Genomic DNA, 18,005 nt, shown 5'->3' with positions numbered 1-18,005 from the left:
GGTGAATAAAATTATAATGTGTATGTTGTTAATTTTAGTTAGCAAAGCAAATGATAAAAAATACTTTTTGAATACTACGGTTAAGACACTGGGAAGATCTAGCAATTAGCTAGTAAAAAAGCATTAAGTTTGGCCGGACACTCCACCATGAAGTATAGAAAATCTTTTAAATAAAGGGCACACCACCATGAAGTAAAGAAAATCTTTAAAATAAAAAAATCTTCAAAATACGATGAAATAAATATATAAATGATGTCCTTTAGTAGTACTCATGAAGAATAAAAAAATTCTAATTCGTTAGAAAATGTGGCTAAGATAGTAAAAATGCCGAATATCGGATTTAAATCCCAAAAAAGTGAAAAGTAAGTGAACTATACGAATAATGTCATTTCAAAAACGTAGATTTGGGATGTACGTCTATATGAAATAAACTCCGAAATGTCAATCTGGGACTCATTCAGTCGTAAATTGTGGCAGAAACATGAAAAAAAAATACGAAATTATAAAGTAACTTAATTCGGTACTACACTTCATTGAAATCAGTTCTCAAGAAATCGAGTCAATGAAATAAAGTTTATCAAATTGAAAAACCCATAAAATATATTTTTTTTTCATAGCTTACCGTTTTTTGAAATGACATTATTCGTATAGTTTCACTTATAATATATATATATATATATATATATATATATATATATATATATATATATATATATATATATATATATATATATATATATATATATATATATATATATATATATATATATATATATATATATATATATATATACATATGTATATATATATCCACTTTTCGAAATTAACCCCATAACGCTTCTTCGGTCATTTTTGTGTGTTTAAATGTGTTCGCATTTTCCAGCTGAAGCACGATGTAGGTCCTGGAGTAGAAAGCATTTAAAATCGTATTGCGCCCTCATTTCATTTTTAATATTATTCATTCAGAATTCTAAACAATAAAAAAATGTACACTTCAATAAAGAAAAAAGAAAAAGAATCTTCAATTAGTTCGCTGTTTTTTTTTTGCGACAAATTTTTAAAGGTCCTTACGAAGTTTTTCGGTAGAATGTACTATTATTTTGAATTTCGATTCCATTGAAAAATTGTCGATTTTTCCCGATTTTAGAATTTTCATATAAAGCGACAACGGATAAAACTGTTATTTATAGATTTTATGTAAATATTGGGTAATACGAATAAATACATAAAATCTATAAACAACTGTTTCATACGTTGTGGCTTTATACTACCCAAAAAAACATACACATCATATTAGAATTTCCAAAAACAAAAAAAAAACACTACAAATGTATATTCGAAAATAGTAAATCAAAATGGAAAAACATATGCAATATAAAATATTACTATTGTACATTTTAAAAGTCAAAATGAAAATGTTCAAAATTCACAATTTTACGCTAGTTTTTTGGATTTTATTCTTTTCTGCCAATTCCGAATTTGTCCGAATCGTTAAAATCAGACCGGCGGTCTTTATGTTATAAGAGTAGTAACTGACACCACTGTCTTGTACATATAGAGAGATAGATTTAAAAGTAGGTGCGTTCCTCAGCCCCTAAATAAGTACTTTGGGTTGGATGGAATGCCAACAGCATCTCGTGTAATAATTCTTAAACCGATATCTTTATTATTTTGGCAAATATAAGGATTTTAGATAAATCGAAATAGTGGGCGTAAAAGTAGTCGTGGTCAATATGTTTTTCTTTAAAAACCTAACTCGGGGTATGTATATATATATATATATATATATATATATATATATATATATATATATATATATATATGTATATATATATATATATATATATATATATATATATATATATATATATATATATATATATATATATATATATATATATATATATATGTATATATGTGTATATATATATATATATATATATAAATGACGGACATGGCTACATCGTCTTAGAATATATATCGCTGTTATCGCTGTTCAAAAATATATATATATATAAAAATCATCAAAATACCGAGGGCTATCTAGACGTGGAATGACATACTTAATATACCCTCCATACTATGGTAGAGGGTATAAATATCTTGAATTTGTTCACGGATTTTTTACAGCAAATGTACATGTCCTTACGAAGTTGCCAATAGAACGGCTATCATATCGTAAGATGGGAATTAATTTTTTGGTCTTTTAAATTATACGTTGTAGACCCAATAAAGTCCATCTTTTTCATCATAGTATAATTCAATGACGATAAAACAAATGTTCGGTCCCGTGCTACTTTCTAATATTCATATTTTTTTAAGTTTCTTAAATAAATGCCTATGTGGACAATTAGCTGTAAGATGAACTATCTACCCCAGGGTAGAATAAATACAATTTTTTTGCCAAATTAATTGATGAATGTGGTCAAGACTAAGATGGGTCCTATTCCGAATATTGAAAATTATATGCGAAGAGGTTTTCTTCCGCCCTAGAAACCAACATGCCAAATAAGGGCAAAAAAAATGAAAAAAGGATCCAAGACCCCCAAGCTTAAATCATATGATGGTTATACCAATATGTGATCATTTTTTGCAAGGATGGTTTTTTCTCAAATTAGTATGAAAACTATGGTTATAATGTGAAATATACTTGAAATCGGGTTGTACCCTTATCCGGGGTTATGACCGATATCATGACCTGCAAGAGCGATTTAAGGTACCTTGAAAGTTTAAGAAGAAATCCTTTTCTTACTAAATGTCCAATTGGCTCTACTATTTTGCACCCTTAATATTCGGTATTTTACTGATATTGTCATGTGAAAGAAGTAAGTCCACGTTTCAAAATTAGCCCCACAACGCTTTGTCGGTCATTTTCATACCCTCCACCATATATATGTAGTATGGATGGTATATTAAGTTCGTCCTTACGTTTGCAACTCAACATCTGAAGATAGGAAACTAAAATTTTGCACATATCAGTCTTTTGTCTGCAGGCAGGTCAAGTTCGACGATGGGCTATATCGGTCCACGATATCGTATACAACGGTACCCCCATATTCGGAATTTTGATGATTTTAGCCACATTTTCCAATGCAATTGTCTGAAAATCCACACTGGGTTTTTTTCCGAGTACTTTTCCTTCTGGAAGAGAATTGTTTATATAGGTCAACGATATTGTATAGCCGACATACGACGGTACACCCCCCCCCCCCCCCTCCCCAATATTCGGTAGCTTGACGATTTTAGCCCCATTTCCGATAGAATTGTCCGAAAATCCACATAAGGATTTCCTTCTGTCTACTTTACCCTCTGGAAGAAAATTGTTTTATAGGTCCATGATACCGTATAGCTCCCATACAACGGTATCCCCTCGATATTTGTTATTTTGATGATTTAAGCCACGTTTTCCAATGGAATTGCCTGAAAATCCACATTGGCGTTTTTTTCTGAGTACTTTTCCCTCTGGAAGAGAATTTTTTATATAGGTCAACGATATTGTAAGCCCCCATACAACGGTACCCCTCGATACTCGGTATCTTGATGATTTTTGCCACATTTTCCGATAGAATCGTCTAAAAAGGATTTTTCATAAAGAATTTCCGTCTAAGTACTTCACCCCCTGGAAGATTATTGTCTATATAGGTCTACGATGTCGTTTCTCCCCAATATAACGGTACCTCCCTATATTCGGTATTTTGATGATTTTAGCAACATTTTTCAACGGAATTGACTAAAAATCCATACTAGAAGTTCTTTCCAAGCACTTTACTCCCTGGAAGAGAAATATCTATATAGGTTCAAGTTATCGTATATCCCACATACAACGGTTCGTATTAAAGGGCTGCAAATGTGACAATTTTCTCTATGCCATGGAGAGAAAACGCTCGTCATGTTGTGCCCTGTTTGATCAATCGCATAACCGTACGTGACATCCAACCAAATGCTCGATGTCTCGTCATGTCGGTCACACTCAAACCCATCGTCATAACATGTAATGACCAATAAAAAAGGAATGTTGAATAGTGTGTCATACAAAAATGTTCTATCAAAAAAAAAAAAAAAAACAACAACAATTATGAAACAATTGCCAAGCGCAATCGCTACCTGCTTTTCCGATATGTGAAAAAATGAATTTTTTGTAATAAAGAATTTCTTGGCGAATACTAAAATATAGAAGGTACTTCTAATTGGTCCACACAAAATTTTCACATTTCGTGGTTATTGACAAAACAATCTAAAATGTTAAACCTTATTAAAAAGCAATAATCCCCTGAAAAATCATCTTATTTTGATTATAATTTCATAAATGTTTGCCTCCGGTAGTGAGGTGTAAGTGAGAATGAGTGCTACTATAATTCACATAACAACACTATATACTTCTATTGTTCAATTCTGTTGTGCGTATTCTGTTATTGAATGAGAGTCAAATCTCTGCCCACAAACTTTAATTTTTAATTTTAAAAGAACACTATATGTATGATATATTTCCCTGAATATCGTTGTTACGGAGTGCATATTACGGCTGTGGGTAACAAATATTGTTATAATCGGATGAACAGTATACATGGGAGCTATAGCTATATCTGAACTGATCTTCACCAAATTTGATATACTAGCTTCTAGACTCAATTCGGTCGTAAGTACCAAATTCCATCCCATTTGGACGAATATTAGACGTTTGGTGCACAATAAAACATTAATCGGTCGAAGTTTTATATGGGAGCTATATCCAAATCTGAACCGATCTCGGTAAAATTTGGCGTACTTTTTTTCAGGCCTAATTTGGTTGTATGTGCAAAATTTCATACTATTCGGGCTGAAATTACACATTTTGTGCACAATAAAAAGAAAATCGGACGAAGATATATATGGACGCTATATCTAAATTTTGACCCATTATCTCCAATTTCAATAGGGTTCGTCCTTGGGCCAAACAAATGATTTCTGAAATCAGAATGTGATTCTATGCAGATCATCAAAAGAAACTATTGGTCTATCTCGTTTCCTTTTGCCTGTTACAAACAAATGCACAAAGACATAATACCCTGACCAGCTTGTGGTGTAGGGTATAAATACCCTGTCGTCAACTCAGTTAACTTTAAATTAATTGAAAGCTAACTATTTCTCAAGTAGTGGTGGTTGACACTTGGATTACTGTTACATGCAATTAACTAACTCTTTTAACATGGCGATGTCCTAGGGAGTAGTCAATTGTCCTGCTCTGCAGTACTTTTAGTTAACTTTAAGTTAACTACCCAGCCATTAACTTAAAGTTAACTCATTGGAGCTAGCTATAAACTAACTTATTTAAATAAGCTTTAAGTTGGTTTTTTTTAACTAACTATACGTTACTTTAATTTCAGTCAACTAAAAGTTAGTTGTTTACACGTTGGCTTTATAATCACTATTCGTAACTAAAATAAAATGGGTTTAAAAATGTATATTTTAATAACACAAAAATTTATTCTAATGAAAATTAAAGATCACTTCACCATTACAAACAACTTATATAAATATTTCGTACATTTGTAGGTTTAAAAAAATCAAAGATTTCTAGTTTAAATTAAATGTTTGGTTTTGAAAACCAAAATTAATAAATTCATCGCTTAAGCCATTTATAGAGTCTAAAGGGAATGTAAAGGCCAAATTATTCTGAGTCACTTCCTGATATAAAATTCTTCCTTTTAACACTTTATGTTCAGAAAGAGTTTTCATAATCACATCGTTTTGGGTTGTGATGGTTTCTATGAATAAAAAATAATAGTCATGTAAATTATCAAAAGGGTTTTTTTAAAGGATTTGAATGGTTTTAAAAAGAAATTACCTTGAAGACTTTGTATTGTATCTGAAAGAGAATAAAAAAACATATGTATGGTTATTGAGTGTTATTATACCCTCCACCATACTATTGAGGGTATATTAAGTTTGTCATTCCGTTTGTAACTCCCCGAAATACTCATGTTAGACCCCACGAAGTATATATATTCTGGATCAGCGTAAAATAGTAAATCGATTTATCGACGTCCGTCTGTCTGTTGTAATCACATATTGGTGGAGGGTATAAAAAGTTCGGCCCGGCTTTTACTGCTTTTTTACTTGTTTTTTGTTTATTCCAACTTACTGTTTATTTGCTTCTAACAATTTTGGCATGCCTCCGCCTTATTGGGATCTGTAATGTAATTTATTAATGCAATTTATTAAAAAAATACTAAAATATTTACTTACATTTAGCTATGGGTTATAAACCAAGAGTTTTGCGACTAATTTCTGGGAGAGACATCTAGATATTCTTTCTTTTTAAAAAGCCTCCTTAAATGTCTCTTGCTTGAACTTTTCATAATTTTTTTGTAATAAATTTTAAAACAACCACACACAAAAGCATTAAATCAATTTTAATTCCGAAGAAAACACTATACTATTCGAAAGTTTTAACAAACAATTAAATTTTGTTTGTTTGTTTACTAATTGAATGTCTGAGACGTTAACTAAAGACGACGGCCTTAAAAATTGGGCGGCGTCGGTGGCCGTTGGCTGATTTAATCTGCATGAAGCCAATAGTTATCGACATTATTATAAATTATTTAAATAAAATAATACAAAAGTTAATAATAAACCAATATTTAGTTTTAATATGTTAGTTATTATATACTTTCGTATATTAATTTATAAAATCGATATAAATGGTGATTGTTATAAACGTAAAATAATCTAAAAATTGAATTTATTCTTTTAATTAGAGTTACTATCTCCTGTCCATAACCCATTTTATACATCTACTCCATAAATTTTAACAATGACCCTAAATAAATTAAATCTAGGGTAAGCAAACAATATTTACCTCTTGTTTATGACCAAAATTTTATGATAATCACCAATAAATTGGGATTGTTCAGTATATATTTCATTATTGTTCAGTATAATTTTCATTACAGCACACACAAAAACACACCCTTACCGTCGAAAGTAACACACACACACTCTCTCAATTTAAGCACACGTACACAAATGACACACAATTTGACGACGACACGGTTCGATGTCATCGTTGACACCCTGCATTTATGGAGAACACCATTCAAATATTCGAATCAGACATGCCACGATCGAACCTTAGACAATGGCACACATGAATCAAAATGGGGGATGTTGTTGGTTGTCATTGCTTATCAAATACATAGCGCATGATTGAGTAGACAAAGTCAGTGTGTCGAAAAAAAGCATAATTCATACAATTCGTCTTGTGCAGGCCTTTAGTTCGTATGTATGAATTATACATTATTCCATTATTATTCATAAACAAATGTACACTTCATTATAGTATGTCAAATTGAAAAAATTTCACGCCAAAAAGATTTTTTCATTCAAATTTTGATTGTCATATTTTCAGGTTTTTTTTTTTTTTTTTTTTTTTTTTTTTTTTTTTTTTTTGCCAATATACCATTCTGAAATTGTATGAATTGTCAAAATCTCTCAAGTCGTTCTTTATTTATAAGCGTAGTAACTAACATAACTATCTTTTATGTACTGAAAATAATTCGTTATTTTGTTCACAAAAAACGACTGAATGCAATATGATTAGCCAAATTTAAACAAAAACATTATATAAAATTGACAGAAAAACAAATTAAAAAAGTAACAAGTAAAAAAGCAGTAAGTTCGGTCGTGTCGAACTTTGAATACCCTCCACCATATAGAACGAATTTGGAAATTTTCGAAAAAGGCAACATTCGCCAAAAATTCTGCTAACATCCTAAAAATACCGAATATAGCCGTTCATTAGAGTCTTTACGACATGTACCTACATATGCATTGTTTGTCACAAGCCATTACCATATTCAAATTCGAAACTTGAAATAAACGGTGAATAATGAAGCCAAAATCTTCAAAATACCGTACATAGGGTGGTACCGTTATATCGGAGCTATACGAAGACCTGTGCCTGTATAGACAATTTTCTGTCACAGGCTGTAGCTTCCATTACCAACTTCAACTACGACATCTCAAACAATTTCGGTGAGTATTGTACCTAAAATCGTAAAAATACTGAATATAGGGAGGTACTGATATATGGGGCCTATACGAAGACCTGGACCTGCATAGACCATTTTCTGTCACAGATTGTAGTTTCCATTACGAACTCTAAATACGTAATTTGAAACTACTACGGTAAAAATGACGCTAAAATCATAAAAATACCGAATATTGGGAGGTACAGTTATATGGGGACTATCGGAAGACGTGGATCTGCATAGACGATTTACTACCATAGGCTGTAGTTTCCATTACGAACGTCAAACACCAAATGACGTGGATCTGCATAGACGATTTACTACCATAGGCTGTAGTATCCATTACGAACATCAAACACCAAATTTGAAACAATTCCGGTAAATAATGTCTCTAAAATCATCAAAATACCTAATATAGGGTAGTACCGTTATATGGGGACTATACGAAGACGTGGACTTGCACTGACAATTTTCTGTCATAGCTAGTACGAACTTTAATTACAAAATTTGAAACAGTTCTGGTGAATAACGTCGCTAAAATCATCAAAATACCGAACATCGGGAGGTACCGTTATATGGGGGCTATATGAAAACTTGCACCTACATGGCCCATTTACGAACATAATTTGCCTATTTGAAAAATAAACATGTGTGCAAAATTTTAGCCTTCTATCTCAATTCGTTCGAAAGATAGCGTGATTACAACAGACAGACAGACAGACGGACATGCCTAAATCGTCTTAGAATTTTACGCTGATCAAGAATATATATACTTTGTTGGGTCTAAGATCATTATTTGGATGAGTTACAAACGGTTTGACAAAATGAATATACCCTCCAAAGTATGGTGTAGGGTATAAAAAAGCAGTAAGTTCGGTCGTGTCGAACTTTGAATACCCTCCACCATTTAGAACGAATTTGGAAAATTTCGAAAAAGATAACATTCGCCAAAAAATATGTTAACATCTTAAAATTACAGAATATAGCCGTTATATTAGAGTCTGTACGACATGCACCTACATATGCATTGTTTGTCACAAGCCATTACCATATTCATATTCGAGACTTGAAACAAACGGTGAATATTGAAGACAAAATAATCAAAATACCGTACATATAGAGGTACCGTTATATCGGAGCTATACGAAGACCTGGACCGGCTTAGACAATTTTCTGTCACAGGCTGTAGCTTCCATTACCAACGTCAACTACGACATCTCAAACAATTTCGGTGAGTATTGTACCTAAAATCGTCAAAATACCGAATATAGGGAGGTACTGATATATGGGGCCTATACGAAGATCTGCACGTGCATAGACCATTTTCTGTCACAGACTGTAGTTTCCATTACAAACTCTAAATACGTAATTTGAAACTACTACGATGAATAATGACGCTAAACTCATCAAAATACCGAATATTGGGAGGTGCAGTAATATGGGGGCTATGGGAAGACGTGGATCTGCATAGACCATTTACTGCCACAGGCTGTAGTATTCATTACGAACTTTAAATACCAAATTTGAAACAATTCCGGTGAATAATGTCGCTAAAATCATCAAAATACTGAAAATAGGGTTGTACCGTTATATGGGGGCTATACGAAGACGTGGAACTTTTGGAACTTCAAATACCAATTTTGAAACAATTCCGGAGAATAATGTCGCTAAAATCAATACTGAATATCGGGAGGTACCGTTACATGGGAGCTATATTAAAACGTGAACCTACATAGCCCATTTACGAACTACTACTGGCGAAAAAAACATATGTGCAAAATTTAAACTTCTCAATTCGTTTGGCGTGATTACAACAGACAGACAGACGGACATGGCTAAATCGTCTTAGAATGTTACGCTGATATATATATATATATATATATATATATATATATATATATATATATATATATATATATATAAAAGAGGACAATGTTTGTATGTTTGTTTGTTTGTTTGTAATTTATGGACTCGAAAACCGCTGAATAGATTTTCCTGAAAATTTCCATATATACTGCAACATCGCCTGAAAGTAACATAGGCTATATACATTTTTGAATTTCCACTTGGAACTGGAGATATTGCATCAGAATCGGAGGTACCTCCCAAAAATTTAGATTTTATATGCACATATCTATTGATTGTTTGAAGATACAGTCTCCAATTTGGAATACGTAACGGAATTTGGAACAAAAATACGTTTGCCAAATTATATTGTAATCGGTTCAGATTTAGATATCGTTCATTTGATGCCTCAAACACAATATGAATGTTCGATTCCAATGAAATTTGGAATGTGTGACGGGATTTAATCCGAAAATAAATTTGTCAAATTATATTGAAATCGGTTCAGATTTGGATATAGCTCCCATATATATTTTCGGCCGATTTTATGTATTTGGTGGACCAAACACGACATGTATTTCCAATTGTAATGAAATTTAAAATAAGTAACGGAATTGGGAGCCAAAATGAATTTGTCAAATTAAATTGAAATCGGTTCAGATTTGGATATAGCTCCCATATATATTTTCGACCGATTTCATGTATTTGATGCACCAAACACGCTATGTATCTCTAATTTCAATGAAATTTGGAATGTGTAGCGGAAATTAAAACAAATATGCATTTGTCAAATTATATTAAAATCGGTTCAGATTTGGATATAGCTCTCATATATATTTTGACCGATTTCATGTATTTTATGCACCATACACGATATGTATGTTCGATTCCAAAGAAATTTGGAATATGTAACGGGATTTTGATTAGAATATAAATTAGTCAAATTATATTAAAATCGGTTCAGATTTGGATATAGCTCCCATATATATTTTCCGCCGATTTCACATATTTGATGCACAAAACACGATACGTATTTCCGATTCCAACGAAATTCGGCATGAGTGGCTAAATTTGGTACAAAAATAAATTTGACAAATTATATTCAAATACGCTCAGATGTGATTATAGCTCCCATATATATACTCAGCCGATTTCACATATTTGATGCACCCAAAGCGAGAGAGACGAAATCTGGCACCAGAAAAAATTGCCAAATTATATTGAAATCAGTTGAGGCCGATTTCATACATATTATGCACCAAACACGATATATATGACCGATTCCAATGAAATTCAGAATGTGTGGCGGAATTTGGTTATAATAATAAATGTGATAAATTAATTGGAAATTAGTGAAGATTTGGATATAGCTCCCATATATATATTCTCGGCCGATTTCACATATTTGACGCACCAATTTCAATGAAATATGAAAGGTGTGGCGGAGTTTGGTGTAAAAGTAATTTTTTTTAAATTATATTTAAATCGGATCAGATTGAGATATGATTTTAATAAGAACCATTGACCCACAACGCCTTAGGCTAACACTAAAAAACAACACAACAATTTATTTGAAATACGCTTATTACGGCGAAGTATGTTGCTATCCCGAATTCACTATTGCTTATTACGGCGAAGTATGTTGCTTCAAAAGATTGCAGTTTACTGCACGCTTGGTATTTGCTATGAAATAAATAAATCCGAAGGACAAACCCTTCGTGTATGTATGTCATGTTACTGCTTTTCTAGTGGTTTTATTTATTTACGCATTAAAGTAGTGCAATCTTTTTTTTTAATTTTTAATTTTATATATATATATATATATATATATATATATATATATATATATATATATATATACGTACGAATGTACGAATGTGCAGATTTCCGGCCTTAATAATACCACTGCTGCTTCCGTTCGAAAATCATGTTCCTTAAATCTATGTTCAAGATTTGATAATTCCGTACGTGTCTCGGTCCAGGCATTTGTAGTTCCACATTTATCTGGAAACCTTCCGTCGCATACCTTGCCTCCTTCACTATTTCTCTGCTTCCGAATATCAATCTTGCTGATCCACATTTCTACAAGAGCTCCAATATTGATCTGTTGATAGGCGGTGATTTCATTCCGGAAATCATGAGATCCGGACTAAAGCCTAATCTCTGTGATTCTTTAATCGGCCAAGAGACCATATTTGGATGGATCCTCACGGGTCCAATACCTACATCCACTCCGTCTCCATCATCCATAGTGATCTCCAATTTCTGCGAGATTTCTCTTGATAAAGAAATTAGTCGTTTCTGGGAGGTGGAGAATCTTCCAAGGAAAAGATTTTATTCCGAATCCGATGAACTTTGCGAGCGTCTATTCATGTCAACTACATCAAGAAATGAAGATGGCAGGTATATTGTTCGCCTTCCTTTCAAGGATGAATTTCCAGATACAATTCGTTTTGGACAATCACGCCCAAGCGCTCTCTCACAGTTCCTTCGTAATGAGAATCGCTTAATCCGAAATCCAAAGTTGAAGAAAGAGTATGACCAGGTTCTAGACGAGTACATACAACTAAATCACATGAATTCAATTCAAGCTCCGAGCTGTAACAATGATTCCTTCCATTACTACATGCCTCACCACGCAGTTTTTAAGCCAGAAAGTTCGACCACTAAAGTTCGAGTGGTTTTTAATGCATCTTCTGCTTCTTCTAATGGTCGAAGTCTCAACGATCTTTTGCATACTGGTCCAGTATTGCAGAATGACTTGACCACGTTGATTCTCAAATGGCGATTTTTCCGATATGTGTTCAACGCTGATATCCAGAAAATGTACCGTCAGATCCTAGTTCATTCTGATCACACTCCATTCCAAAGAATAGTCTTCCGCAACCACCCAGGTGATATCATTCAAGATTTTGAGCTACAAACTCACATTTGGTGTCAATTGTGCTCCGTATTTAGCTATCCGCACTCTGCTTCGACTAGCTGATGACGTCCAAAGTAGCCATCCAAAGGCTAGCATGATAATTCGTAATTATATGTACGTGGATGATGTACTTTCCGGTGCACATTCAATTTCCGATGCTCTTCAATCCAGAAATGAGCTTAAAACCGCTCTAGCATCAGCTGGCTTCTCCCTTCGAAAATGGACAGCGAACTCAATGGATATTCTAGCGGATCTTCCAAAAGATCATTTGTTGTGTGATTTCCTAAACTTCGACGACTGTAGCACAGCAAAAACGCTAGGAATTCGTTGGAACGCTCGTTCAGATTCATTTTTCTTTTCGACAACGCCTTTTCCATCTTCGTGTTCCTACACAAAAAAGGAGATTCTTTCTCAGATCTCCAAATTATTTGATCCTGCTGGCTGGCTTTCGCCATGTATTGTCGTGGCAAAAATAATAATGCAGCAGATTTGGTCCGATGGTACTGGTTGGGACGAAGTCATAAGTCCAGCCACCTTGCACCAGTGGAAAAGGTTTCAATCCGACTATTCAAGTATTGATCGAGTCAGAATTCCGAGATGGCTCCAATATGTCCCCTTTGCTGAAGTTCAGTTTCATGGATTCTGCGATGCTTCGGAAAAAGCTTACGCAGCCGCTTTATATGTGCGAATAGCTAACGGTACTTCCATATTCACCCACCTGGTGTATTCCAAAACAAGAGTTGCTCCAGTGAAGACACTGTCTATTCCAAGACTAGAACTATGTGGAGCTGTCCTACTGGCAGAAATGATCGACGTACTGCTCCCAACGCTCGATATTCCCAACTACTCCGTATTCTGCTGGTCAGACTCCACAATAGTTCTTTCCTGGCTTTCCAAACCGCCATGTCATTGGTTAACATTCGTAGCCAACAGAGTTTCCACTATCATTCAAGTGGTAGACCCTTCCAAATTCCATCACGTTCCGTCCGAATCAAATCCTGCTGATTTGGCAAGTCGAGGTCTGTCACCTCAAGACATCGTTCAAAATGATCTCTGGTGGTTCGGACCTTCTTGGCTTCGGGAATCCACAAACCGATGGCCAGACCGTGTTCATATTCAAGAAACGTGTGTGGAACGTAAACCCCTGAAGGTTCACTTTTCATACTTCGAAGATTCCGCCGATATTCTTGAAAACTTTTCTTCCTATCCACGTTCGCTTAGAGTGTTTGCGTATATTCATCGATTCTTCCGCCGAACACATCCACGACTTCGCGCTAATTTCATCGAGAATACTCTACTTGTTTCCAGTTCTGAAATACTTGTGGCGCGAAATCTACTGATCAAATGGTACCAGAAATTTCATTTTCCTAATGAGTACGAGGCATTATCCTGCAAGCAGCAAGTTTCACCATCAAGTTCCATTTTAAGTCTAAATCCATTCCTAGACTCCGATGGTGTAATCCGTTCCTGTGGGCGATTAGATTCTTCTCCAAGTATTCCATACGAGGAGAAACGCCCAATCATCCTTCCATACAGCTGCAAATTTGCTCGGCTTTATGTTGATTTTGTTCATAAAATCACTATACATGGAGGAAATCAATTAGTTCTTCGAGTAATAAGATCCCAGTATTGGATTCCTAAAGTCAAGAACCTCATTAAAGCTTCTATCCATAAATGCACGCCTTGTATCCTGTATAAGAAGCGCTGTCAGAAACAGATAATGGCTGCTCTTCCTCCTGAACGTACAGAGCTTACTCGTGCATTTTATCGCACTGGACTAGATTTTGCTGGTCCCTTCGATATTAAAACTTATTGCGGACGCTCATGCCGTATAACAAAGGGATACGTATGTGTGTTCGTATGTTTTTCCACTAAAGCAATACATCTCGAAGCAACGTCCGATCTTTCCACTTCCACCTTCTTGGCAGCATTTCATAGATTCGTCTCTAGACGAGGATGTCCTGCACATCTTTATTCCGATAATGCAAGCTTCTCGTTCCGCTGTTATCTATAATTATTCCGTGCAAAATCTTAGCTGGCACTTCATTCCGCCTGGGGCTCCTCATATGGGAGGGCTCTGGGAAGCCGGGGTTAAAAGTTTCAAAACCCATTTCAAAAAGTTTGCCGGCTCATTCAAGTTTACGTTCGAAGAATTTCTAACGCTTCTGACCAGAATTGAAGCCTGTTTGAATTCTCGTCCTCTCTCTCCTATTTCCTCTGAGCCAACAGATTTTGCCGCATTAACTCCTGGCCACTTTCTAATAGGCACGCCTATTTTAGTCCCTGTTGATCCACACCTAGAAGACAGTCCAATTTCATTAATCAACAGGTGGCAGCGACTAAAAGCAATCCATCAGAGTTTCTGTGCTCGTTGGAAGACTGAATATCTCCGAGAACTCCAAAAGCGTTATAAATGGCAAACATGTGAGAAGGACATTGAAGAAAACACACTGGTCGCAATTTATGATGATAATCTTCCGCCAAATTCCTGGCGCCTTGGTCGAGTTTGCAAGACTTATCAAGGTTCCGATCATCATATCCGTGTTGCAGATATTATAACTCAAAAAGGGGTTATTACACGCCCTATCACTAAGCTTGTCGTCCTTCCAAGCCACTAAATTCATATTTTCTTCTTTCCCTTCTCTGTCCTTTTTGTCCGCATTCTATTTAGAACCATGCCCAAACATTCCGCCCCCAAAGGTCAGCGCAACCACAACAAAGCCCCATACCAAAATGGGGAATTCTTGTGCCGGCTCTGTCAGCGTCCCCATTCCTTACGTCGGTGCCATAAGTTCTTGGATATGGACATGACGGAACGGTTCGAAGTGGTGCGCAAGCACAAATATTGCGTGAATTGTTTGGCCCTGGACCATTCCCATGGTTCGTGTTTCAGTGACACCGGCTGTCGCCACTGTCACAAGTACCACCACACACTGCTCCACGTGGATCCAAAGCTGCGGGCCCAAATCCTTCCACCATCTCCTAAGTCCCGATCGGAATCTAGGTCGGTTTCACCGCGACCATCAACCTCTAAAGCTCGGCGAGTACCAAACAGGCCTTCATCGTCCTCAGCAACTTCGCATAACCCGAAGGGATCTCTCACATCCCTGATCCAGCAAAATCGGACCATTTTGCTACCCACCGTCCTGGTAAGGATAGATGCAAAGAATGTGGCGCGATGTTTGTTGGATTCCGCCTCTCCAGTAAGCCGTGTGTCGAGGAGCTTTGTGGAGAAAATTAAAGTCAACACCTTGACATTAAGAGAGGAGACAGTGTGCCAATTGACTCTGTTCTCAAGATTTGACTCCAAAGTGAAAATCGAGGGCACCTTTCGCGTGGATAATCGGATCACCACAAAGACGCCAGCCGAATCCCTGCCCGACGACTTCAAAAAAAATTTCCCCCATCTTTTCTTGGCTGATCCGAAATTTTACCAGTCATCGGGAATAGATATCGTCATAGGCGTCGATATCTACCCGAAAGTAATTTCGGAGGGGGTGTATGCCAGAAATGGGTTACCAACTGCCCAAAGTACCGTTTTTGGGTGGGCCATCTATGGGCTATGTTCGTAAACATGTCAATTTTTTCGTTTTTAAAAAATTTTGCCTGAGTTGAATTAATAAATTGTTGAATTCCTTAGAATGCACTATTGTCTTTCTTTCCCCAAAAAGCACAAACTTTCCTTTTCAGCTTGTACGTTCCGAAGCAGGTGCGAGTTCCTGATTCTATGTGGTCTGACGACAGAAACCTACATATGTATTTGGTCATCTTCATAAAATTATCCTAGTATTAAATTAAATTCATTTTCATTCCATTGCTTTTGTAACCAGACCAGGACATACACGGATCAAATTGATTATTTGCCATTGCAGACGCACTGCAAGGGGGCCGGTGATGTAAATACGAAATTCTTCGATCTGGCAACCCTAATTCTATTTCCTAAATTTCGAGTCGATCCACAAGCTTTGCTTTTGTTTGTGTCGCTCAATTACTCAAAATGTCCGTTTGTGTCCTATCTGTGGCTTTTCAATTTTCCTTTTTCCTCAATAAAATCACTTGTAAACCAACCTACAATCACAACTGTTGTTATTGGTAAGCGCCGTTCAAATTTTGCAATTTGAATTCTAAATAAAGAACCATAATTGTTCTTTTCCACAACATCAAACTTATTCCATTGTTTTATTTCTTTTTCTTCCATTTTTTCAATCCCAAACCGAGAGGAAAATATTTCTACTCCAAGGAATATTTTTCTGTCCACAAACAGCAGAATAACAATCCAGCATTTTCTAGGAAAATACCCACAATTTTGGCATTTTCATATATATATATATATATATATATATATATATATATATATTGATGAGTTTAGCGTCATTATTCACCGTAGTAGTTTCAAATTACGTATTTAGAGTTTGTAATGGAAACTACAGTCTGTGACAGAAAATGGTCTATGCACGTGCAGGTCTTCGTATAGGCCCCATATATCAGTACCTCCCTATATTCGGTATTTTGACGATTGTAGGTACATGTCGTACAGACTCTAATATAACGGCTATATTCTGTAATTTTAAGATGTTAACATATTTTTTGGCGAATGTTATCTTTTTCGAAATTTTCCAAATTCGTTCTAAATGGTGGAGGGTATTCAAAGTTCGACACGACCGAACTTACTGCTTTTTTATACCCTCCACCATACTTTGGAGCGTATATTCATTTTGTCATACCGTTTGTAACTCATCCAAGTAATGATCTTAGATCCAACAAAGTATATATATTCTTGATCAGCGTAAAATTCTAAGACGATTTAGGCATGTCCGTCTGTCTGTCTGTCTGTTGTAATCTGTCTGTCTGTCTGTTGTAATCTTTCGAACGAATTGAAATAGAAGGCTAAAATTTTGCACACATGTTTATTTTTCAAATAGGCAAATTATGTTCGTAAATGGGCCATGTAGGTGCAAGTTTTCATATAGCCCCCATATAACGGTACCTCCCGATATTCGGTATTTTGATGATTTTAGCGACGTTATTCACCAGAACTGTTTCAAATTTTGTAATTAAAGTTCGTACTAGCTATGACAGAAAATTGTCAGTGCAAGTCCACGTCTTCGTATAGTCCCCATATAACGGTACTACCCTATATTAGGTATTTTGATGATTTTAGAGACATTATTTACCGGAATTGTTTCAAATTTGGTGTTTGATGTTCGTAATGGATACTACAGCCTATG

The 18,005-nt window shown here is 35.2% G+C and overlaps 1 protein-coding gene and 1 long non-coding RNA gene across 2 annotated transcripts in view; both read right to left on the bottom strand.

The window, feature by feature from the left end:
- Positions 1 to 18,005, bottom strand: part of LOC101890864 (proton-associated sugar transporter A) — a 137,104-nt gene that overhangs the window by 72,269 nt on the left and 46,830 nt on the right. The gene's annotated exons all lie outside the window — the stretch shown is intronic.
- On the bottom strand, positions 5,603 to 6,442 carry LOC105261596 (uncharacterized). Its single transcript, XR_009343065.1, has 3 exons — positions 6,226 to 6,442; positions 5,825 to 6,169; positions 5,603 to 5,744 (listed from the first exon to the last, which is right to left on the bottom strand). It is a non-coding gene; the product is annotated as an uncharacterized LOC105261596 (long non-coding RNA).

The sequence above is a fragment of the Musca domestica genome, unplaced genomic scaffold (genome assembly GCF_030504385.1).
Source record: "Musca domestica strain aabys unplaced genomic scaffold, Musca_domestica.polishedcontigs.V.1.1 4, whole genome shotgun sequence".
NCBI classification, from domain to species: Eukaryota; Metazoa; Arthropoda; class Insecta; order Diptera; family Muscidae; genus Musca; species Musca domestica.
The sequence above is the reverse complement of the archived record's forward strand: the minus strand, read 5'-3'. Positions and strand labels throughout refer to the sequence as shown.